General features: G+C 36.0%; 1 long non-coding RNA gene across 1 annotated transcript in view; it reads left to right on the top strand.

Annotated features, from left to right (window-relative positions):
* Nucleotides 1-25,975, top strand: part of LOC116413701 (uncharacterized) — an 80,694-nt gene that overhangs the window by 10,412 nt on the left and 44,307 nt on the right. Inside the window, exon 2 of the long non-coding RNA XR_008253342.1 lies at nucleotides 20,547-20,612. This is a non-coding gene — a long non-coding RNA (uncharacterized LOC116413701). The remainder of the gene's footprint in view (nucleotides 1-20,546; nucleotides 20,613-25,975) is intronic.

Genomic DNA, 25,975 nt, shown 5'->3' with positions numbered 1-25,975 from the left:
GTTTCAATAGATGCTTTCTCGGCGGAAGAAGCGACCTGTAAAGAATCGAGTCGAGGGGCCCAGTGAAAAACCATGTTACATAGCTACCTCTCCATCGCATCTAGTGCGTGTCACTGAGTTTTTCCTTTTATTTTTTACGCGTGCCCTCCTCAGAGGGATAAGAGGTGGAATTCTTTTTAAATTGGAAATGTTTTCTAAGAGGATTACGATTTGCGAAGGTGCGCCCGCCCCAGCTACCCGGAATAAAGGATCGGCCGCTTGTTCTGTTTTGTATTTAACATGCTTAAAATTCCTTCTTTTCGGTACAAGAGGGTGGTTTTTTTTTCTCTGTACACTTAAAGCTTAGATGCTTGTTCGCAATAAACAATAACAGGTAACTATCTAACCGATTTATTATACTGTAACGCACATCGAAGTGTATCTTCGTCGGTATTATGTTCGGTCGTTGGTATGTTATTCTGTAAATTTTTAAATTTGTATCAAGAAAAAGATATAAGAATTTTACAAACTTACAAGATAGGTAATTATGAATGATTTATTCATTGGCAAGAGCACATACCTACATGTTTAATTGTATGTATAACTAGCGGCCCGTCCCGGCGTCGCACGGGTGGACATTTTTACATTTTAAAAAGGGGCTATTAAGGCTGCACACGCGACGGAAGCTTAAAAATGGCGTAAATTCTCCCGTTTTCCCAACATTTCCCTTCACTGCTCTGCTCCTATTCATCGTAGCGTGATGAAAAGTAAGAAACCTGCCCAGGAGTATGAAGAATAAATGTACCAAGTTTCGTTAAAATCTGTCGAGTAGTTTTCTGAAAATAATAATACTATTACCTACGAAACCTACTTAGGTATAGTTAATTTTTAAAGATTTTTTCACAGTTGATTTAAACTGCACAGGATATAAAATTTACCTATTCCCACATGGACAACATTAATCTCCAAGCGAAAAAAAAATACAAAAATTTCTTACTTTGAGCACTGAATAATGGCGCTAATAAAGCGGCTGACCATTATACGGAAGCATAACGCCGTGTCGTGGGTACAAAGGGACGAAATATAAAAAAAAAATAATACCAAAAATGGAACATTACCAAGAAAATCAGTGCAAAATTATTCTTTTCTATATCGTCATAAAGTTTACTGTTCCCTAAGCAAGAATTAAGCGTTTGCTGCAATACAAAATGTTGTAAATGCATGTGATTATCCCTTGTATTGGTATATCGAAAAGGGATTTAGTTTAAATTTTCACATCGCCCCCGCCCATGTCGCTTTTAGAGACTGCGCAATTTGATCGAGTTTGTGTAGACTAGGGGCTCGAATACATACATATCACGTTAAGACTCGTAACTAAATTGGCTGTTTACATAATTGCATATAATTTTAAACGCAAATAAACACAATTTAAGGTCGACGATATAAATGATTGTATTACTATGAATAAAATAAATTTAAATTATTTGTTTTTATTGTATATATATATTTTTTTTTTAAACACAGGGGGCAAACGAGCATGCGGCTCACCTGATGGTAAGTGACTACCGCCGCCCATGGTCACCCACAACACCTACGGCATTGCAGGTGTGCTGCCGGCCTTTTAAAAAGGAATATGCTCTTTTCTTGAAGGTTATGTTGTCGTATCGGTTCGGAAATACTGCTGCTGGAAGTTGATTCCAAAGAGTGGTTGTGCGTGGAAGAAAGTGCCTTGAAAAACGCACGGTGGAGGACCGCCACTCGTCCAGATGGTTGGGATGAAATTTTAGTTTATGGCGGGTTGTACGATGGTGAAAATCTGTATGTAGAAAATTAATAATCTATTACGCATAAACTAGTTTCTCTAAATTTATTTCTGAACCTAATAATAAATATAATCTTTTATATATAATTGTTTTACAAACCATCATATATGAAATTTATAATAATGTTGAATTAAGTCTATTAGAAATTTAGTTCATATTGTTGTTAAGAATCAAGATGCTGCTTGTGATATCAAATTGAAATTTTAAGAGATTTTTACATTAATATAATAAACGGAAGTGGTTCAAAATTATTTGCATTTGGTCCGTTTTGCGTTTATTTTATTACTATTGTAACATAAAAATATAATGGTTACGAACGTAACTTAGATTATATAGATAGTCTATATAGAAAAGCTTCGAGAAAAACGGGTCAACTTTTTCATACAATTTTGCGTGATAAATAGTAATGAGTGATTCCTTTATAACTTCTATATTTATTTTGTCTTATAAATTCTACATTTGTTTAATGCGTAAACACTTATTTATAGATTTAAAGATATTACTTAAATGATTGTTTAGTGTATGTGTAAATAAATAAATATTTTATATATATATATATATATATATATATATATATATATATATATATATATATATATATATATATATATATATATAATACGTCAAGACACATTTTATGCGTTAGTATATAGAACTCTGATAAAAAAAAAACAAGTCAGTTAATTTGTCAATTAGCTGACAAAAAGTTGATACGTTTTTGAGGCTTAAACTCTATCTATATAATCTAAGGAAAGTAAGTACTATTCGACTCTTGGACTATACATGCCTTACCGCACTAGAGGGTGGAGGTACTGAATAAAAAATATTTTACTTGTGACAACTGGGGCCCGGTGACGGCCGATGGACGTCGATTTTTAAAATGCATCCACCCCCAATAAATTGAGTTTATGCTCTCGAATACACGCTTTTATTGCTCGGACCACGGTCGTCTTTGCTACAATTATACTTATTATTCTTTTATGGATCTGTCTGGTTTGACACGTATTTCTATGTTGAGGGACATTTTGATTCGAATATCTTATTACTGAGAATCCTGGCATTTAATTCAGAACTATTCAATATTAATTTACTAATCTGTAATTTGAGTGAATTAAAACTAATAAGAACTTGAGTTTTTGCATGAAGCAGCTGTGGCTCCAAGACTGTTTCGGTTTGAAGGGTGGGATATAGCTATGTGGTCCTGGCATAGAAGGTGTCACCCCTTCCTTTCCTGTGGATCTCGTAAGACTAAGGGAACATAATGGTTGAGGAATAGATAGCAGCGTCTCTCTTAAAACATCTCCAAAGCCTAACTGCGGTTGTCAACCCGCCTGCCAAGCGTGGCAACTACTGGTAAAATCCCCCAATAGGATGAGGCCTATGTGCATCTGTGGACAGTTAACGACTGAATGATGACGATGATCTCACGGCATAATACCATATTCCTCAGGAATGGCGATGCATGAGGGATACTATGGGCATCCCAGGGTATACTGTAATGGCCGTGGCGCTGTTTATTTCTATAGGCGACGGTCACTGCTTTCCATCTGGTGGGCGGTCAACTCGTTTGCCATTCCTTAGAATTTTTTTTTATTGTTGGGGAGGTAAATGAATAGACGGGCCACCTAATGGAAAGCGGCTACTGTCGCCCATGAATACCTGCAAAATGAGAGGAGTTGCTTGTGTGTTGCCAGCTTTTTAAATGTTAAAAAATCGTTTTACTACACGTGGAGGTAGGCGGACCTATTTGGCGGGTAGTTAGCCCAAACGATATTTCGCGGTAGTGCAATATCGTGTCGAACACGTTACCGTCACCGGATGTCACCTACAAAAGGCAAGTTTATGTGATATTAAGATCATTTACTATTACGACTACATCCTGGGGCCACATAAAGCGGCACTAATACGACATTACACATTACGCCCAGATATAACTGTCGCTCGCGACCTTACTCTGACAAATGAACACACGATTTCAATATTCATGCAATAGCTATAGTGTCAATAATTTCAATTTAAAAAGGCCTCTACACAACAACAACTAGATTGAAAACCTGGCTAGGTTTTCAATCTAGTTTTTTTTAATGTCATATTTTTTTAATTAATTTTAACCTCATAACTCCATCAATTGTAAACCGATTTGAAAAAATTATTTTTTATCTGAAAGTATATACTTACAGACTGCTTCCATAGAAATTTTATCAAAATCAGTTTAATAATTTAGTTTTTAAATAAAAATAACTAGTTTTGTCATAAAACTGGTTCTTTAATTATGTAATTTTGAGTTATGATTTTTAATATATTAAAATATTCAGTTATTAAGTGACTTAGATATTGTTGTTAAAGGTGAGACTAATAATATAGAAATATTAAAAATTTTACGAAATAAATTAGTATCAAGTTTCATATTTTTTTTTTACTTTTCTTTACTTATTTAATAGAACTGTCTGCTGCAAACTTTTTTAACTGGAAATATATTTATAATGGTTAAAGGAACTTAGAAGACTAGGGCCGTGAAGGAAAGCCAAAAGGAAACATAGAGATGCTTGTCAAATTAGAATTTGGTAAGTACTAATATAAAGCTATAAATAATATATGTGCCCTATCTACCTATATCTATAAGTAGTTTTATTATTATTTCATTTATTTACTAAGATTGTAATAAAATAGAATGTGTTTCTTAAATAGACATCGAATACCTATTTGGAGGCATAATGGAAAACGCTCGGTCTAAATTAAACTTAGAGAGAATCTAAACTCACGAATTTATTTATGCAAACTAATAAAAAAATATTTTTGTTATAAAAAAAAATATTATAAAATAAATCCCATGAAAAGTCAATGTTGTATAGTGGGTGCATAATACAGACGGGTCGGTCCGAGGCCGAATGGCCACGACGCCCTATGGTAATAAAAGGAGATACATTATAAATCGTAAGGGAGATTATTGTCCACGGTTATTACGAGTATCAGCCGAATGTCCGCGAGGCGTGGACGTACTTAAATATTTTATTGTTCTTTCACGGCCGCATAATACATTAGCCTGTTATAATTTTTGCTTAGTACATAGTTACACAGATATGTCGTGTCGTTATGTTCAGGTAACAATAGTTTTTACGTTCCACAGCTATTATTGGTCAGCGGACCCTTATATGAGACGGCAAACACGTATTTCTTCGTAAAATGTGTTAAATCACACGTAAATATAAAAAAAAGGTTATTACAAATTAAAACGCTGGTTTATATTGAATCAACGACAGGTACAGTCGGAGTTTTTATGTTTTGTATTATATATTAATAGCTTGTTAAGTTTATTGTAATGTTAAAATTATTAGAGTAGGTATGTGGAAGATAGGTGAAATCTAAATATCTAGGTAGACACGGGTACTATATGTGTATTTGTAAAGGACCCTAATTAACAGTTTTTGAAAGTCACCAGAGGGAGACTTTGTACAAAAGTCGATTGCTTGGGTACCTCTGTCCCATTCGTGTTTCAACCGTGAAGCAATTGTGTTTGTATGGCTGTGTTTCAGTTTAAAGGGTTTCAGCGTGAATTTACTGGGTACAGAGGAATAACATCTGAGTCCTTAGGAATGGCAATGCATGAGGGTTTCTTGGGCGAAACAGTATACTCTGTTATGTCCATGGTACTGCTCATGTCTATAGGCGACGGTTACCACTTTCCATCAGGGGGGCCGTCAGCTTGTTTGCCATTCTAAGTTGTATATAAAAAAAAAAACAGTTTTTTTTAATGGATGAAAATGGAATGCTACCAGTGAGAGATGATAGGTGAGGATGAAGGCAGATCAGTTAGCTCATCGTGACGAATTCAGCAATAATTATACACGATGGTTTTCAAGGAGAACAGCGTGGAGTTTGACCTGACAAGATATATTGTTAGCAATGGGGAAAAAGGTCCCCATTACTAACAATCCTTCTTCCTGAAGGTTTGTATAATAGTTGTAAATAAGTATCTATTCAGAAGATTTGAGGCGGAAATTATAGACAAAGCACGGGTTATCGATGATCAGCTTTCAATACTTTCCAAAAGTGCTAACGCATTGTGTAAAGTTCGCGGCGTTGTTCGTGTTATCATACCAATACGCCCATTAGCTGGCTAATACATAGTTCGCGCGATTTCTGTAACGATGAATGATTGATTAAGATAAATTGTCTAGTTTTCTAAACAAAGCGTCCTCGTGTTCAGATAAAAGGGTTGTTGTGTGACGCGGCCGCATTATCCGTAAATGATGGATGACGCTTTGTTTCGTTGCCACTATCGCTACACCCCTCGCGGCGTGATACCCGCTTCAGCATCGACGGACGACAGGCGACATCTATCGGATCGCTGAAACGCAGATAATAATAGCAGAGATAATAGAGTGAAGTGAAGAAATTCATAACTACTCTTATACCTCCGCATATAGTGTAATGTTTGTGTTTTTTTTTTATTGGATGAAAATGGAATGGTAACCCCGCCTGCGCTAACGGGATACGCTGGCGGAGCACCAGTGAAGGGTGATAGATGAGAATGAAAACAGGCCAGTTAGCCCATCATGATGAATTCATCAGGAATTAACCATGATAGTTTCCAGGGAGAACCGCGAGGAGGTCGACCTGGTTGGGTATATTGCTAGCAATGGGATTCTCAGTCTCCATTACTAACAATCCCTTTCCCCCATGTTTGTGTTTTTAGGATGTGGTAAACAGCACATACTATCGAAAGGATTGTAGTCCGTTATTAGCAATATATCAATATATATATATATATATATAGTATTATATATTCCGTATACATAAGTTAATTTTGATTACCAAAAAACGCTGCGGTTTTATTAGAAAATTAAGTGATGAACAATATCTAACAAGTTTCGTTGACGCATTCATTACAAGATAATTAAGAACGTAGTGCGTCTGTAAAGAGATTAGAAGTTTACTTTTACTAATAAAAATTGAGAACTTTAGGTAATTGTCATAACTATAATAAATATGGGGTCATATTTTTTTTTATACAACTTAGAATGGCAAACAAGCTGACGGCCCACCTGATGGAAAGTGGTAACCGTCGCCTATAGACATGAGCAGTACCATGGACATAACAGAGTATACTGTTTCACTCATGATACGCCCCATGCGTTGCCATTCCTGAGGACTCAGATGTTATTCCTCTGTACCCAGTAAATTCACTGCCATATCCCACCCTTCAAATCGAAACACAGCCATGCAAACACAACTGCTTTACGGTTGAAACACGAATGGGACAGAGGTACCCAAGCAATCGACTTTTGTACAAAGTCTCCCTCTGGATCATCACGGGAGCAAATCTTATCGGTCGACCTAATCAAATATATCTTACATTATACTTTTTTTAAATTTTTTTTTATTCTAATTTTTGTTGAGGCTTTAATAGACCTGGGTGACTATACCAGCCTTATGGAGAATGTCTGAAAGTTTGTCAGTTCGTCAGGAACATCTTTACCTACAGATATAGGCGTTCGACATTGTGACTGCCAGGTCGACTTAGTATTAGAATAATATTACCATTACATAACGGCATATTCCCCAGAATCCACTGTTTCAGGTTACAATTCAGACCACATTCCACAAGCAAATGTAGGTCTCCCATTTTATCACAATATATACAATTTTGTGATTTATATTTTCACCACCGTACAACCCGCCACAAACAAAAGTTTCATCCCAATCATCTGGACAAGTGGCGGTCTTCCACCGTGCGTTTTTCAAGGCACTTTCTTCCACGCACAACCATTCTTTGGAATCAACTTCCAGCAGCAGTGTTTCCGAACCGATACGACATCGTAACCTTCAAGAAAAGAGCATATTCGTTTTTAAAAGGCCGGTAGCACACCTGCAATGCCGCTGGTGTTGTGGGTGATCATGGGCGGCGGTAGTCACTTACCATCAAGTGAGCCGCATGCTCGTTTGCCCCCTGTGTTGTAAAAAAAATCCTAAAAACATAACAAAATATACCTAAGAGTAAAATACGAATTAAAGACATTTGAAGGATGGAATTAATTGACATTGGCGTACTTTACATCTAGACGTTGTTGACTTGAAATGACTTACCAGTATCATAATCAATTTATTCCATTAACACGGTTGATTTATGAAATTTCCCTGGCGCTGAAAGCGCTGCCATGATTAATATTAAAGCGGTGACTGGCGAGAGTAACCGTGCCCCCTGCGCGATATACCGCTTATCTAATGCCCAATATTCGGTTACTAATACACTCATAGATATGAGCTTCTCGTTTCATTTACTTAATTAAATAGCCTCTAAGACGATTTATAACGAAATATATCACATTTATGTGGCGACTTCCAAAGCAACTTGTTGGTAAAAATTTACATATACGTACGATCTAGGTTTACTATTCCTTTCCGTTTTTTTTTCCTGCTTACTCTATAAAGAATGAAATTTCGAGTAATTTTATGCTTGTTAAATAGTTCAATGGCAACACAGCACTAGGTTTCCTTCATTTGGGACTAGATGGCGTTGTGTGTAACGTTCAGGGCCGTATATTAATTTTATTTGTAATTTTAACGAAAATTATACACTGTTTTAAAATGTTTGAGTTTTAAACATACATAAATATGGTTTAAAATTTAAAGTCGTGGTTTTTATAAATACACTTTGTAAAAAGTATACAACAAAAAAGCTGCAAAATATGTATATATGTATTTTACAGCGTTATAATATCACTTTCCATTAAATAATATTCGAATGACTAATAATTTGTTTAATACTAGTAAAATATCCAATTACCTCCTTCAACTAGGTGAATCCGCCAAATATTTTTGATTTTTTTGTACCTACTACTTATAACAATAATATTTATTTGCAATAAATGTGGTTGACCGAGATGGAAACACAAATATTATACACATTCAGGCAGTTTTGGCATGCAGAATTAAGTTATATACAAAATTATGACGTAAATAATAGATTTAAATGCAAAAAGTGCTACGAGTTCAAATAAGACAGTTACAATTTCAAAATTAATTTTATTATACTTGACATTTACATATTATATTAAAATAAAACATCATCATATAATATATATATATATATATATATATATATATATATATATATATATATATATATATATATATATATATATATATATATATATATATATCTTAGGCATACTAATGGTAGGTACAGATATCATTTTACGAAGAAGTCGCTATTGAATGTAAACACAACCGTTTAGTTATAGGTGAGACAAAGAAAGTCGTGGTTAACTTTTTGCGACGCCGTGTCAGGGGTGGACAATCCATTAAAGCTGAAAAAATACTTGAAATTCAGCGGGCTCATACAATAAACATCGTGCCGAGAGCGCGGGCTTTTTGCCCACGATTCGTACACTCACGTTTTTTACGCAAGAGGACTTAAAAACTTGCAACTTGTTTTTATCGCTAATGCCTGGCCACATAATGGGAGTGCGTCGCTTGTATTCAACATCAGTGGGCTTTTTCTTTTATTTTAATTGGATATCTACTTAAATAAGTACTTATTGTACATATATATGTATCTGTATTTTGAAAACCAATACATTTAAACTTTGTTCAAGACTAAATTTGCAAGTTTTTTTTTGATGGGTGCAGATGGTATGGTAACCCCGCCTGCGCTAACGGGATACGCTGGCGGAGCACCAGTGAAGGGTGATCGATGAGAATGAAAACAGGCCAATGTTTCCAAGGGGAACCGCGAGGAGGTCGACCTGGTTGGGTATATTGCTAGCAATGGGATTCTCATTCTCTATTACTAACAATCCCTTTCCCCCCTAAATTTGCAATTTAACATACTTATATCAAGTGGTTCTCATGAGAGAGGCAATGGAATATATTATAAGGCATTTGGTGATCATGCCTTGTGCTATTAATCAAGGTATAAATTATTTTATAGTAGGTATTAAGCATAAAAAAACGGCAGTTCATTTGCCCATAAAATTATTCGCAAAATATTCAATATGTATAATTTATTTTTTATTTCAATACTACTGATAAAATACCTACACTATAAATGTAAAAGCGAGTTTATCTCTTATAAATATTCATAAAATTTAGCATATTTGCAAATGGGTTACTTTTTAACCTGGCCAATAAACACCATTTTGGTTTTACGGACAAAGTCACGGGTAAAACTAGTATAAAAATAAACACAGAAAAAGTATCGAGATTGCGCGGCCCCGATTCCGGGCTCCTGGCGTACGATCCTTATTATTCCGCGCATAAAGTGGGGAATATTTTACCCGGGAGCCGGCCGTCGTCGAGGGATTTTGAGCGTCCGAAAAAATTGATGCGCCTTATCTCGTTGCCACGAGTTTTTAACTCACGCTAAGCGTATGAAATGTTTTATGGATGTTGAAGCCGCCCTGCCCTGGCCACTGAGGAGGCAGCTTCCGCGTAATTTATCTAACCTACTTAGTTATATATGAACTACTTCTTGTGCTTGTGATTTGGTTCAATTCGTCATTATTATTTTTCCACTACTGAATGTAGGCAATGAGCCCACAGTCCCCACATACATTGACGCCCTGTCATATATATTTACTTATAATACTTACTTGTTACAAAAAGAAAATTAATAGCAGAGAGATCTGGATTCGAATTCCATTGGATTCAGTCGTCGTAAAGTATATTTTCAACCTATTTATAATTTATTTTTACAATTGCATTACAAATACTTTCAGGTATTATTACGTTATTCTCTTAAACTATATAGATAGAGTGTCTCCATAGAAATGCTTCGAGAAACACGGTTCAACTTTTTCATACAATTTTGCGTGATAAATAGTTGTGAGTGATTCCTTTACAACATCTATATTTATTTTGTCTTTTAATTTCAGCATCTTTTTAATGCGTAAACATTCATTTTGTTTATTAAATAATACGTCAACATACATTTTATGCGTAAGCATATGGAACACTGACAAAAAAAAAACGAGTCAGCTAATTTGACAATTAGCCGACAAAATGTTGACCCGTTTTTGAGGCTCTTATCTATTTAATCTAAGGTTATTTTATAGAAAATTTGTATATTATCATAAAACTATAATAGAATACTAGTATATATTAAGTATTAATTTATAGTGAGCCATAATTTATGCCTACTGCCATATTTATTAATTTAACCGTAGTCACAGCATGCGTGTGTCACCTAGATGAAAATTTACTACTTTTGTTAGGTAACATATATGTATAACGATTGATAGCTCATATGAATGTGGCTCATATATGGCTGTGTTTCGATGGGATATGGCGTGAATTTACAGGGTACAGAGGAACAACACCTGAGTCCTCGAGAATGGCAACGCATGGAGGGTATTATGGGCGAAACAGTATACTCTGTTATGTCTATGGTACTGCTCATGTCTATAATCGACGGTTACCACTTTCCATCAGATAGGCTATCAGCTTGTTTGCCATTCTAAGTTGTATAAAAAAAAAAACATTTATTGAATTTCTTGGTTTAATAAATCTATGTACAATTTCATTGCAGCTTTTTTTTTTTATAATATAAAGTTGAATTACAACAAAGATTAGAGCGGCCAGTTATAGTGAGTGTCGGGGCCGGCAGATAGGTTTAACAGCGTCGCCCGCTCGTTTACGTATAACAGATAGCTGGTTTATGTTTACTTAGCAGTTTTATGTGCACCGCTCAGCTTCAATAAGATATTGCTGCGACAATCTTTTAACACTGTAATTACTGCATCCCGTCGTCGTTCACGCGGCTGCAGGCGCGTTTAATGACATTAATTAATACATTAATAAAAATGCAGTTGTGTTTTTTTTTATACCACTGAGGTGGCAAACAAGAATACGGCCCACCTCATGGTAAGCGGTTACCGTAGCCTATGAACGCCTGCAATACCAGAGGTATTACGCGCGCGTTGCCGACCCTGAAGAAACCTCTTTACCCCCCTTTTGAAGAACCCCATGCTGTAGTCTCTTGGGAAAACCTCGGCAGGGAGCTGATTCCATAACCTGAGTGTTCTTGGGAGAAAACATTTCTGAAACCGCGTTGTACGCGACCATTTAGGTTGTAAGGTATGAGGGTGAACTCCCTATCGATGTGAGCCGTACGATGATAGATGTATTTATCGATGCAGGCTCGACTGGCACTCAATCTATAAGCAAATCGTTCTGTAAAAGTCGTATAATAGTGTTTGTATTTAATTAATTTAATAAAGCCACTTATGTTAAATATATTTATTTATTTATTATAAGTTACAATAACAGTTTGCAAACAGAAATGAACCATAAAAAAAAACAATACAAAAATGTATCAATACGCAGTTTGCCAACCTTACATTGTAAACATCATTTAACACTAAGTTATAAGTAAACGTTATAACGCTTTTATAGGTGTACATTACATTACTGATTACAAATATGAACTTATACTATCCAAAAAAAAATCCAAACTTATTCCATCTCAAAACCATACAACGACCTCTTAAACCCAATAGTACTCTGATGAAAGATATCGATTTTTTCACTAATTTTGTTATACGATTGACACATTCGATGAATGGGATTATTATGTGAGACATTATTATTGGTGGATGGAATACCGAATAGCCGAGGATGTCTGAAAGAATAGGTAGTTAGTGAAAATAGGTAGGTCTGAAATATAGGTAGTTAGTGAAAATGAATTGTAAAGAACTAACAGCTACTTAAGCTGTGACTTCTTTGCATTTTGTTACACGTCATCGTAAGCTCCAATGAAAAGGCGGGAAGGGATTGTTAGTAACGGGGTGTTAGTCCCCTTTGCTGGGGGGAAAGGGATTGTTAATTGCTAGCAACCAGGTCGACCTCTTCGCGGTTCCCCCTGGAAGCTATCATGGTTAATTCCTGATGAATTCATCATGATGGGCTAACTGGCCTGTTTTCATCCTCACCTATCATCCCTCACTGGTGCTCCGCCAGCGTATATCGTTAGCGCAGGCGGGGTTACCATACCATTATCATCAGTTAATACTAATACGAATACCTGAATGCCAATATAAATTTATGACATTATTATTTATTTATTTATTAGTTTAACTGTAAGAAGTGTGACAGTTCCAATTGTGTAACTTGAAGTCATCATTATTGGTATATAATCACCATTATATTGACATGTATTAACTAATTTATAATGTCAACTGTAATTAATTTGTAATGTTATTTTTATTTTACAATTGAAATGTTATTATTATTGTTATTATTTATATTATTAATTTCAAAATTAGAATGTATGAATTTATTTGGCATCGTGTGACGAAAACTGTTACATTAATTAGTAAAGAAATATCACAATAGAAAGAATCTATCGGATCCGTTAGCAGTTTGGGTACTGAGCGGTCAACATTAAATAAGTACGACGATCCTGCAGTAGATGGAGTGACCTCAAATGTATTGCATGGAGTCAGTGAATGTGGAGATTCGGGGCACTCTATGGGGGAGGCCTATATACAGCAGTGGACAGATAACGACAGATATGATAATAATTCATAACAACCCCTTTAGTTTTTAGTCCCTTGCGCCGTTATATATTTTTTAATTTATCGCTCAATTTGAAAAGTAGTTCTAGTAGAAAAGAATCGACAAGTAACTGGACTTTTTTTTATACAACTTAGAATGGCAAACAAGCTGACGGTCCACCTGATGGAAAGTGGTAACCGTCGCCTATAGACATGAGCAGTACCATGCACATAACAGAGTATACTGTTTAGCCCATGATACTCCCCATGCGTTGCCATTCTTGACTGTTGCTGTTTTTTGTGCATGAAAGCTCTAATGTGGTAATTTTGTTGTAAGCTTTGATGATAATATTATGCAATACTTTTGTTGCATTCTCAGCGAAATATCTTACTTGTTTTGCGAGTAATTATTAGCATATTTCCATTAGACGCAGCGACCGGCGCCGCAGCGGGGGTGCGCGGGCGTCACTCGATGGTGGTCCCCCAGTATCCTGTTGCTCAATAAACATGTTTATACATCACCATACTTAGATATACTTTTATCAAATTTGGCCGAACCCAATCAGACACCGCGATTACAAATTTTGTATTAACATTTTTTATAATTTTTTTAATGTGTTTTTTTTTTTACACTTTATAAGGCTAGATATATATACTGTATATTTTGTATGGATGTTAAACGTATAAATTATTTTTAGCAGTGCGTATAAATTTATACATACACAGAATTTTGTTATGAAAGTGTTCCAGTACCAGTGTTCCAGGATAGTTCTTAATTATACACACACACACACACACACAAACACGCCCACGCACACGCACACGCACACGCACACGCACACGCACACGCACACGCACACGCACACGCACACGCACTCATACGCACACGCACACTAATATCCTTAATCCTAATATCCTCCTAGTATCGTATCTGTATGTCAACCCCTCAAAGTAAAACAATGATGGCATGTTATAATGATTATTTTCAATTGTAGTAGATATGTATATAAAGTAAGAATAGCTGTGTAGGTCCCTGCATAGAATGGACCACCCCTTTTTTTCCCGTGGGTGTTGTCCAGCGTCCCACTTAAAACGTCACCAAAAGCCAAACTGCGGTTACCAACACGCCTGCCAAGCGTGGCAACTACTGGCAAAACCCTCCTTATGGGGAGGCTATGTTTAACAGTAGCCTATTAATGGCTGATACAATAAAGTGAAAATACAAGTAAATATATCACTTTAATTTCTTTCATGAAAGCTGCAGTAAGAGGAAGGTAAAAGCCAGGCCTTCAATTTATGGAAATACCGAACACTTAATAGACCAGGTTACAATTATAAATTACCATTTTTGTACACAGTAATAAGGAATAATCGGGGATTTGATCTGTAGTACACAAGATGAAAGCGGACAAAAAGTTGTTCTAACTACGGGCGGAGACGGCGGGCGGCATAGTGTGTGCGGGCTCTGACACAGTAATAAGGAATAATCGGGGATTTGATCTGTAGTACACAAGATGAAAGCGGACAAAAAGTTGTTCTAACTACGGGCGGAGACGGCGGGCGGCATGGTGTGTGCGGGCTCTGACACAGTACTTCCAACCACAGTATGAACTATGGCTTTAATCAGTATTAAATGCAATTAAACGCAGCGCATGCCTCAGAGAGATAGACTCGGTAACCGATACGTTTCGATTTACGCGTCCCGCTCGGCACTTCTACACTTGATACTGTAGTGCATGGAAAGGTATAAATTAATTTAATTTAATGTAATAAATACGACTTGGCAATAGCGAAAAAGCTGATTTCTTGAAAGAACAGGCATGAACAGTATCATGGATGTCGCAGTGATGATGTGTTATACTTTATATGCGTTATTTTCCCTGCTTGAATGTCAATCCTGAATGACATGTTAACACAACTGAGTTGTGTGTGGTGGTAGAAATGTGACTGACACATATGTCAGTCTAATACATTATTAGTTAAAATATAATATATATATATATATATATATATATATATATATATATATATATATATATATATATATATATATATATATATATATATATATAATATATATATTTATTTTGTTTATAGTTTCCCACAAGAAAGAAGCTAATGGAAGACGTAATAACTGTTTGAAATCTAACGTGCACAGTATCCTTGAATCGATCATCTTCCTGTTTCTTGGACAAAGTTTAAATTAACGTAAGCAACATTCAATATTTTTATCTAGAAGAAAAAATACCGTGATGTAAAACTATATTATACACACATTTATATTATACACATTTTTGGATGTGTACTTGGAAACATTTGACAGCTTCAATCATAAATAAAACTATTTGTTTATAAGGATATATAGATACTTAAACAAATTTTATTAAATTCATAATTATTATTTGAAATAAGGATACAATTAATATGTATATTTTAAAAGATCATTCATAAATTCGTCTATAAACTAAAATTAGTGCGGAGTCCCTTTCTGCGACAATATAAGAACCATTCTGATCTTCTGGAGCACTCTAAATGGCTGGACTGACCACACATTCACGCACATTTACTCGTATGTAGTGAAAATTTAAATCCGTTAAATGCGGAAATGCTTGAATAAACATATCTAGTATGGCGGCGACAAGACAGTAATAAGTCATGAAATATGTTAACGAGTTAATGTTGTTTGATATATAGTGCATTCGATACACCATAATTGTAAGATCTATGTATCTACTAACTGTCGAAACGTAATCGGCTCCATAACTGGTAATGTATTGGTATTAGTTATTCAATTTGGTTGCGCAGGCGCATGTGATTATTATCTACCAGTACAGTTTACTAGTCGAGTTACATTCTAAGGTTGCGTATATCCAAATTCTTGTTCGGGATTTACGATCGCCAGGATGCGCACGCGCAGTTTCTCAGAACGATTGCTTCCCCTCTGCCCCTCTTTGTACTTATATTGCCCACGTTGCCGGCGTTCTGTGACTAATGCGTCTTACGCTAGTTTATTTTATGACCGATAGGTTCTTTATATGCGCCGTGGGAACCATATTGCAAATTATTTTTTGCTATTGCGTGTGTCTTAACTTTTTCTTAGATTAGTTACATTGTCGTTAGTAATTAGTGCAAATCGATTGAAATACATAGTTTGTTAGTTGGTAGACATCTTTTTAAGTCGCATGTAATTTTACGAGGTACTAGAACTTAGGAACTATTAAATTTCATGATAAATTTATAGAAACATGTTTTGTTTTGTTTGTTTGTTCATGTTTTGTAAACGACATTTTCGATCAGGAAAATAAATTAATCTCATTTGTCACAAAACTCCTTAAAAATATTTTTTTATGATTTGGCATTTGAATTGTATCAGGGAAACGCTTTGTTCTAAAGAATATTTTTCGTTGCTATCTGTGTGAGGATTGAGTTAATGGGAATTAGAATTTCCAGGCTACTTTCTTTGTATGTATATGTGAAAAATTTGAACATTTGTTATCCGACATAGTCACATCAGGCAGATCAAGGAAAAAGTTGGTATTGTGTCGTATTAAAAGGTGAAGAGACTCGCTGAAAATCGTAGTGAGTGGCAAGAGCTCCACCGACAAGAGCGCAGCTCTTAAATAGGATAAATAGTTATCCGGTCATAGTTTAATCTCCTGAATCAGGCCTTCAATTTACTGAATAACAATATGATTATGTTAAGGATTAGGAATAATAATCTTATATACTTTATTTTGAATATCGAACGTTAGAAGATTGATTTGAAAAACTTTTACTTTTACTATTGGACAGGTTTTGAACAAACATCGATATCGCATACTTTCCATGCCGAGTGCATATTAGAAGATGTGTTTTGTCCCAACTATGCGTGCAGTATGATGACCGGATTGTGAAAGCAATGATTAAATTATTGGCGTTTGGTTTCGATATTCATAGCGGAGATTATGGTAAGTGTTTGGTGTATATGATGCGGCTCGGGCTGCGGGCGGCTCCGCTTTGATTCCACCGCAAGATCTGTCCCCCTCCCGCCTGCGCTGTCGTCGGTTTCCAGTGATCCTGCGAATGTCTAATGAGCTTAAACGTAGGGTTCGCACAATTTTACAATTTTTATATTCCTTAGGTATAAGTATTTTCATTAATTGAAACAAGTATTGAATTATTATGTAGACTAGAAGGAAATAATACAAAGTATTCATATAGACAGAAATATTTTCACCTCCCCTAGTTTTTGTTATTGAAAAGCTTTTTGTTTACACTACTGAGGTGGCAAACAAGTATATGGTCCACCTGATGGCAAGCGGTCACTGTAGCCTATAAACGCCTGCAATACCAAGGATAATACGCGCGCGATAATACCTCTCTCTTTCTTTTGAAGAACCCCACGCTGTAGTCTCTTGGAAAAACGTCAGCCACGACTTCATTCAGTAACCTGAGCGTTCATAGGAGAAAACATCTCTGAAACCGCGTTGTACCGTCTAGGCTGTCGGGTATGAGGGTGAAAGCTTGCTATCATACTGTGATTCGGTTTGAAGGATGAGATATGATGATGAAATATCGATAGACTGTGACTCAAGATCATCATGCCACAAGGGTTCGCAATACGTGAGTGATATTTCTAGTTTGCAGACATTAATAGGATCCGGTGTTACATCCTTGGTATAAAAAGGTATTGGCATAGTCTAAGGACAGAATATAGTATCTACGTAGTTTAACACTATAATCAAAATATCCGCTCTTCCATATAAGAACTCTTTATTTTGAAATCTACATTTACATTTACAGCTTTATGATTTTTCCACTGCCATCGTATTCTCTATGATCGATAAGGTTAGCTTACATAAATTTTTAAGCTTAGTTTACACACTATACAGTATCGCCTGTCATTCTATCAGTAGAATCATTTATATAGACCGACCAATTAAGATATAAACCTGCGAATATATGTTTTTTCAGTCAGTATAGTAATTCAGGAGGTCACGATACTTTTAAATTATAATCAATAAAATTACATAGTACATGATGATTTATCTATGAAATAGTCCATCGATACAGGTTAAAGGATTGTTTAAAGTTTACTATAATTACAATGGTCCTAAGTAAAATATCATCATTTTCTTGTAGAATAAAAATGCGTGAAAAACAAAATGAGGTAGCTAATAATGTTTAGACCAACTACTTGTGGGACTAACATATTGTAATAACAATATAAATTTTAGAGCAGAACACACAGGCAGGTCATTATCTAGCCAGCGATTAAAAACAAACTTGCTCTAATTAAGAGCAATGAAACATTTTTTGCCGGTTTCTAGATTACCTATATTTATTTGGTGCGCGGTAATGGCGCGCTGCGCCCCTGGCTCTTTGCGGCGCCGACGTCACCTGTCATCCATCAGTCGGCGACAACGCGCATGCGCATACCGCGCACACGCCCACACCGACCACTGCACACCATCGTATGCAGCACACTGTAAACGAATTCAAATTTAACGGTACAATCTTAGCGGAATGCAACAAAGCGAATCGAGCTTTGCATTCCGATTTGGACCGGGTTAGACTAGTTTCAACGGGGAATGGTGACAAAAACTAAAGGCCTACTTAGAATGGCATTCGCATGGTAATGATTTAAACTTTCCATATTTTTGTTTCGTTCATCATTTATTAAGAATTTGATTATTTATACTTACAAATCACTAGATTTTTTTTAGGTAGTAAAAGATATATCATAAAACTTTATCGTACTTAATTTAAATGACAAAACTTTTTTGACAGGAGACGCTACTCATATCTTTGACAAATTTAAATATTAATTTAGTAATAGTTTTTGTTGTATCTACTGTTACTTCACATTATGGTGAAGTTTGTTCAAAAGTTGTTTACTTAGTTACTTCTCAATAATCTGCTTATTACCCGTCTCTTTACGTGATAGAATCCGAAACGAGGATATCCACAAAGTAACCGACATAGCCCGAAGGATAAGCAAGCTGAAGTGGCAATGAGCTGGTCGTATAGCTTGAAGAAGCGACAACCAATGGGGAAGAAAGGTTCTTGAGTGGCGACTGCGTACGGGTAAACGCAGTGTAGCACGACCCCCACTAGATGAATTGACGACCTGAAATGTATTGCAGGGAGTCAGTGGATGCAGGTGGCTCAGGGCTGTTCTTTATGGCAGTCTATGGGGGAGGCTTATGTTTATCGATGGACGGATAATGGCTGGAATGATGAATCTTGTTGCTTATTGTTAGCATTTGCCATATGTTTTTTAATATAAATAAATAGAATAATAAAGTAAGCAGTGGTCATACATTCACACTATAAAAACAGGTTACATTATAAAGCAACCAGACAATAAACATCTCGGAGCACACTCCAGGACACTCAGTCTCATTAGACTCTTTATGTGCAATCACAGCAATAGCCAAGTCTTCGAGCTGTCCTGGATTATGAGAAACCAGGAACGAACATTCGAAGTACAACCCAAAACATCCCGACCATATACGATTTAGAACAGTCTGTTTCCTATATTGGCCCGACCGAGACCTCATTTAATGCAAAGCAACGTATTTAAAAACCATACCTTTAAGGCATACGATTGCTGAAGATGACAAACTACTAAAAGTATACATATCATGATAATTGGGAAAAGCTTAACAAACAGAACAGAAAAAAATTTAGGTTTCTGTACAACAGCTCTTAATCAAAATAAATGTTTATTTGAAAGACAATGACACATATAGGAAATCTTACAGAGACAAATAGGAAAGTATAGTTTTAGCTTTGTTTTAGTTGGCGTAGGAACAAAAAAAGACCACCACTCTGTGTGGTCTAGCATAGGAATTAATAGTATGTCTATCTGCTTGTATTTGTATTTGACAATTGAAATTGGATGATGCAATGGATGTATCCCCATCAGCCGTATCTGTCTACTGCTGAACATAGATTTTCCCCATAAGAAGGGTTTTGCCAACCGAAGCTAGGGTTTGGTGATGTTTTTATGTGGAACGCTGCTGCCTATCCCTCGGCCATTAAATAGTAGTAAGGGATGTATGTAGCGATAGAAATCTTCATATACGTCTCTTGTTTTAACAGAATTTCATATTTGTTTCATACACATGTTTGTCAGTTTCGCAAATTGCAATGCATTAGGGTTACCATGGGTGTTACAGTGTGTATGATTCTATAATATCTAAGGTGCAGTTCAAGTTTATAGATATTTAAAAAAAACTAATTGTACTATTATCTTGGCCCACAGGACGCTGCGATTTTGGCACCGTATTCAACTCGAAGATATTGCAACAGATGTTAGAAGCTGCAAACAGTAAGTTCATTAAATTTAAATTTACGTTCATTAATTTTATTATACTCGAAAAATAAAAATAAACATCCTAAACTTTTACCTACCACAGGAAATTATGCAATGGTACCCACAAGATCAGATCACCCAGTCTCGTGTCTCCTAATCATTAGTGGTGGCACCTCGCCTCGCGTTCCTCTCGCAATTGCCCAAATTAGCATACTCATATTGGGGTCCAGCCAAATTCGCCTTGTATCGCTACTATCAAAGATGTGCCGCTCGCAATGTAAATAGCTCTCTATTTCCGCTTCGTTAAGGTTCAAAGTCTAAATTATTCATATTACAAAGTCGGTTTTATTAAATGTGTAGCGATGATGCATTTTGATTCTTGTGCTTTATGTATTTAAATATAATTTTGGTGTAACATGACGCGACGACAAGTGGCCATTAGGATCGTCAGCCGCCGAACTCTGACCCGCGTGTAATGGGCGCAAATTGATCGAGGAGGCAAATTTTTTAACTCATTATGCGGGTTGGACATGAAATGTTGTTGTTTCTTTTACGATTTTATTAGTCGACCTTGACTCATCTTGAATTTTAATATTGTTTTGTTTGGTAAATTTTTGCATTTTGCCGATGGCATAAAGATGCATTACAGGTTTAAAAACTAACCTGTAAAATTACAGTGGCAGTACTTATAGGCATTCTAGGCCTATGTTCAGCAATGGACAGTTAACGGCTGATATAATGATGCATTTTAGGACCAAGAGACCAAAGTGATTTATTTATTTACTCGTTAATTTTAGATAGAAATTTAATTCTTGCGGGCTCTTCTCAACAGATAATAACTTTTTGAACCCTTTTTTTTTGTTTTACAATACAGGGGTCAAACGAGCATGCGGCTCACCTGATGGTAAGTGATTACCGCTGCTCATGATTGCCCAAAGCATTGTTGGTGTGCTGCCAACCTTTTAAAAAGCAATATGCTCTTGTTGTAGATTTAAAAACCCTGCAGTAGATTTAAAAAGTGATCATTTAAACGTGTTTGTAAACATTTCTATTTGAAGAAAGATGACTTGAATTTGAATTTATTACACCACTTAAAGAATATAAAAAAGTATACACATATATATACATACATATCCATCACACCTGTCTCCTATCAGGGTACGCAGGAACAATAGAACGCCAAATGCAAATATATATCACAATAAAAGTACAAAACGCAGTCTTGTCGTTAAAGCGATCTCTTCTTGGTTGTGTAGTATTTATTATTATTATGTACTTATTTAGAATACTGTTACACGTGACCAGTAATTATGATTTGCTCGTTACAATAACAAACAGCGTTAAAAATTTTGAATATTTAAATTCACTATTCGTCCATTTAGTTCATTATCGAAATTCGTTACAACATCAACATTTGCAACTATGTTGTATCGTTTAAAGGAATTAAATGGCGGAGTGAAAATTTTCGTTGTGTCAAAGGCAAATGTATTCTTGTGTAACAAACATGTCTGCCGGCCCTTGACCTTTACGTGTTTCCCGCGAACACTTTTTACTGCCACGTTTTTGCGTTAAACACACCATTGCGTTCTACTTTCTCCTAATTAATGATAATCCCTAGACACATTATTTCATTTCACGCCCTGCAAATATCGTCCGTAACGTTTATGTTATAAAGATCAATCTTTTCGGTGGCAAAATGTTAGTTCGATTGCAACGTTTGTACTCCGTTTAAAAATAAAGATGTTCAAAAGCAATACGTCTATTTTTTTATTGTCGGTCTATGGTTTGATTGGCAATTAAAATAATATAGTAATAGGAAATGTAATTATTATACTTATAATATTAGGTTTATATCTATCACTTCTTACGTTTGAATTTTAGAGGTAGGAAAACCAACGAAATAGTTTTTTTTTATACAATTTAGAATGGCAAACAAACTGACGGCCCACCTGATTGCAAGTGGTAATCGTCGCCTATAGACATGAGCAGTACCATGGACATAACAGAGTATACTGTTTCGCCCATGATACCCCCCATGCGTTGCCATTCCTGAGGACTCAGGTGTTATTCCTCTGTACCCAGTAAATTCACGCCATATCCCACCCTTCAAGCCGAAACACAGCCATGCAAACACAACTGCTTCACGGTTGAAACACGAATGGGACAGAGGTACCCAAGCAATCGACTTTTGTACAAAGTCTCCCTCTGGTTAATATGTTAAAATTTACCAGATCCCACATACGGTGAATATAAATAGAACATCTGTACTATAATATAATTAGTCTTTACTTATATAATTATTATATTAATATGTATTATGTATAATTATTTATGTATGTATTGTATTGAATGTGATTTATGTATGTATAATTCTTGTATGTATATTATTCTATATGTTTCTATGTTAATTTATCTTAAAGGGGGGAAAGGGATTGTTAGTAATGGAGACTGAGAATTTTATTGCTAGCAATATATCCAACCAGGTCGACCTCCTCGCGGTTCTCCCTGGAAACTATCATGGTTAATTCCTGATGAATTCATCATGATGGGCTAACTGGCCTGTTTTTATTCTCATCTATCACCCTTCACTGGTGGAGCGCCAGCGTATCCCGTTAGCGCAGGCGGGGTTACGATACTATTTTCACCCATCAAAAAAAAATTATCTTAAAATGTATTAATGTTGTTGTGTTGTAAAATATTTATTTAAACTACAAATTGTTTTGTTAAATTAATGCACCACCATTTGCTTTCTCTATATTTAGCATGACGGTTGACGGGTAGAGAATGCATCAGGCATTAAGTCCGCCCTGTATACATAGTTTAATGTCTGCAAGAGTATAAATAAATAAATAAATAAAAACTCCAACTACTCTTATATAGACAACTATCATCCGAAATTGTGTTGTACTTGCCCGCGGACGGTCAATGTTTGACGTTCAAGTTTACAGTAGCAGCCCGCGGCCCACCGGCCCCCACTCCGCCGTCCCCTGCCCGCCGGTAGCTCCCAGGCACAATTTAATTACCAAATGGAGCGTTTTTTGTGATCTCTCAACCGTGTAAACACGTCGGGCAACGATGTGTGCGTATGACAAGCTACCGCGATATTGGCATACATTACACTATTATTAAGTATATTTTGTTCTGCAAAATAAAAAAAAGGCAACTTTAATCGTATGTGTGTACGGTACAGATTAACGACGGGATGTTTTATTGGAAATATTTGAATTTAGAAAGTGTCTGCAAGTAGATTTTACTTCGAAACAAGAACATTTTTTTCACGAAGAAAATTTATACAGTTCATACAGTAGGGTGCAAACTAGTTCAATAATCTGTAAACGCAGGGGGGAAAGGGATTGTTAGTAATGGAGACTGAGAATCTCATTGCTAGCAATATACCCAACCAGGTCGACCTCCTCGCGGTTCCCCCTGGAAACTATCATGGTTGATTCCTGATGAAGTCATCATGATGGGCTAACTGGCCTGTTTTCATTCTCATCTATCACCCTTCACTGGTGCTCCGCCAGCGTATTCCGTTAGCGCAGGCGGGGTTACCATACCATTTTCACCCATCAATAAAAAAAAAAAATCTGTAAACGCAACGTTAAGATGTAAAAGAGTGCACTAATTATGAAAATAGAAACTGTAGCAACATGGATTTTAATCATTTTATATATTAATTAACCTTATGGACACTTATTATTATACATAGTTTTCTTTCATACATTACTTGCATACACCCACTCTAACTCGCCTACCTCGCTTTGGAATCAAAATTTTTGTTTGTATAAATAAAATCCGTTATTGGCTGTATTCATAAGAGACTTAGCATGTAAGTTGTATTTTTAAGAGCTGTGGATTTTTGTATTAAATAAATAAATTAATTAATACTTCGGCATGTTCGTATCTTTTTATTTATAATACTTTTTGTTCGTGTCCCCGTTTCTCTATCTGTGAATTCATCGCATTTCAATGATTTAAACTATAGCGTGCCTATAATTATGTCGTGATTATAAGGTAATGCTGCATGCATGGTTTCACAGAGTAAGTGATTTGTTTGAGCGGTGCCACCTAGAACTGTCCGTGGATATTGTTTCGTGATCAAATATACATACGAAATCGCATTCCTAAACAATTGAATTATTCATGCGCCGAGAGAATATTTATAATGTGACTGAGCTGTTATTTTATGTTTTATAGCTGCTCTTCAGCCGCCATTCTTGGTTTATATCGCTGATGTTTGCTGCTAGATATTTCTTTATTAATATTTACAAGCACAAACAAGTATATAAAAATAATTGACTAAAGCGACCACATAAACATATTACACATTCAGAAATTATTAAAGTTTGAGTTACTATTGTTAAGACATTTATAAGTTTAGTTTCATGTGGGTCCTTGAAAGTAAATTTATTTTAACACAGCACAACCACTCTTTGGAATCAACTTCCAGCAGCAGTATTTCTGAACAGATACGACAACATAACCTTCAAGAAAAGAGCATATTGCTTTTAAAAGGCCGGCAGCACACCTGCAATGCCGTAGGTGTTGTGGGTGACCATGGGCGGCGGTAGTCACTTACCATCAGGTGAGCCGCATGCTCGTTTGCCCCCTGTGTTGTAAAATAAAATTGCCTAATTCGAAGTATTTTTACTTTGATCGCATAAGACCGATAGCTCGTTGTAAGGGACATAGAACAGGTTGACGTCTAGGTATCCTAACTTAATCTACTTTTGGAGATAATTTGAATCTACTATAATATTATTTTGCAAATAATAATATATACCATTTCAGCCATTATCCGTCCACTGCTGGACATAATCCTCCCCCATAGACCGCCATAAAGAACGGTCCTGAGCCACCTGCATCCACTGACTGCCTGCAACGCATTTCAGGTCGTCACTCCATCCAGTGGGGGGGGGGGGGTCGTCCAACACTGCGTTTGCCCGTACGCGGTCACCACTTAAGAACCTTTCTTCCCCATCGGTTGTCGGTTCTTCGAGATATGTGACCAGCCCATTGCCATATGTTCTCTATAAAATTACATTATTTTTTTGTATTATACCAATTAATATATTAATCCAATTTTTAAAGAGAACAATCATAGAGACAGTCGCTACATTTATATGTGTGTCTGTCGATACGTTTTAACTTTAAAACCGTGTCCGTCTATCCTGTGTTCCTGTTGCCGAATTGAGGCAGCGACCAGCGATTGCTACATGTGTGTACGTAGAGATTGCTGGAGCAATAACTAGCAAGACAAACGCTACCCCCTCGTTATTTTAAACAATTCGATAATAATGGGAGGGCAGCCGGCGGCGTCGACGGAGGTACGCCTTACACTGATTGTACTACAAAGGGACGACTCGCCTCTAATGAGG

This window comes from Galleria mellonella, unplaced genomic scaffold, assembly GCF_026898425.1.
Source record: "Galleria mellonella isolate WM207_F2 unplaced genomic scaffold, CSIRO_AGI_GalMel_v1 utg56, whole genome shotgun sequence".
Taxonomy (NCBI): Eukaryota; Metazoa; Arthropoda; class Insecta; order Lepidoptera; family Pyralidae; genus Galleria; species Galleria mellonella.
The sequence above is the reverse complement of the archived record's forward strand: the minus strand, read 5'-3'. Positions and strand labels throughout refer to the sequence as shown.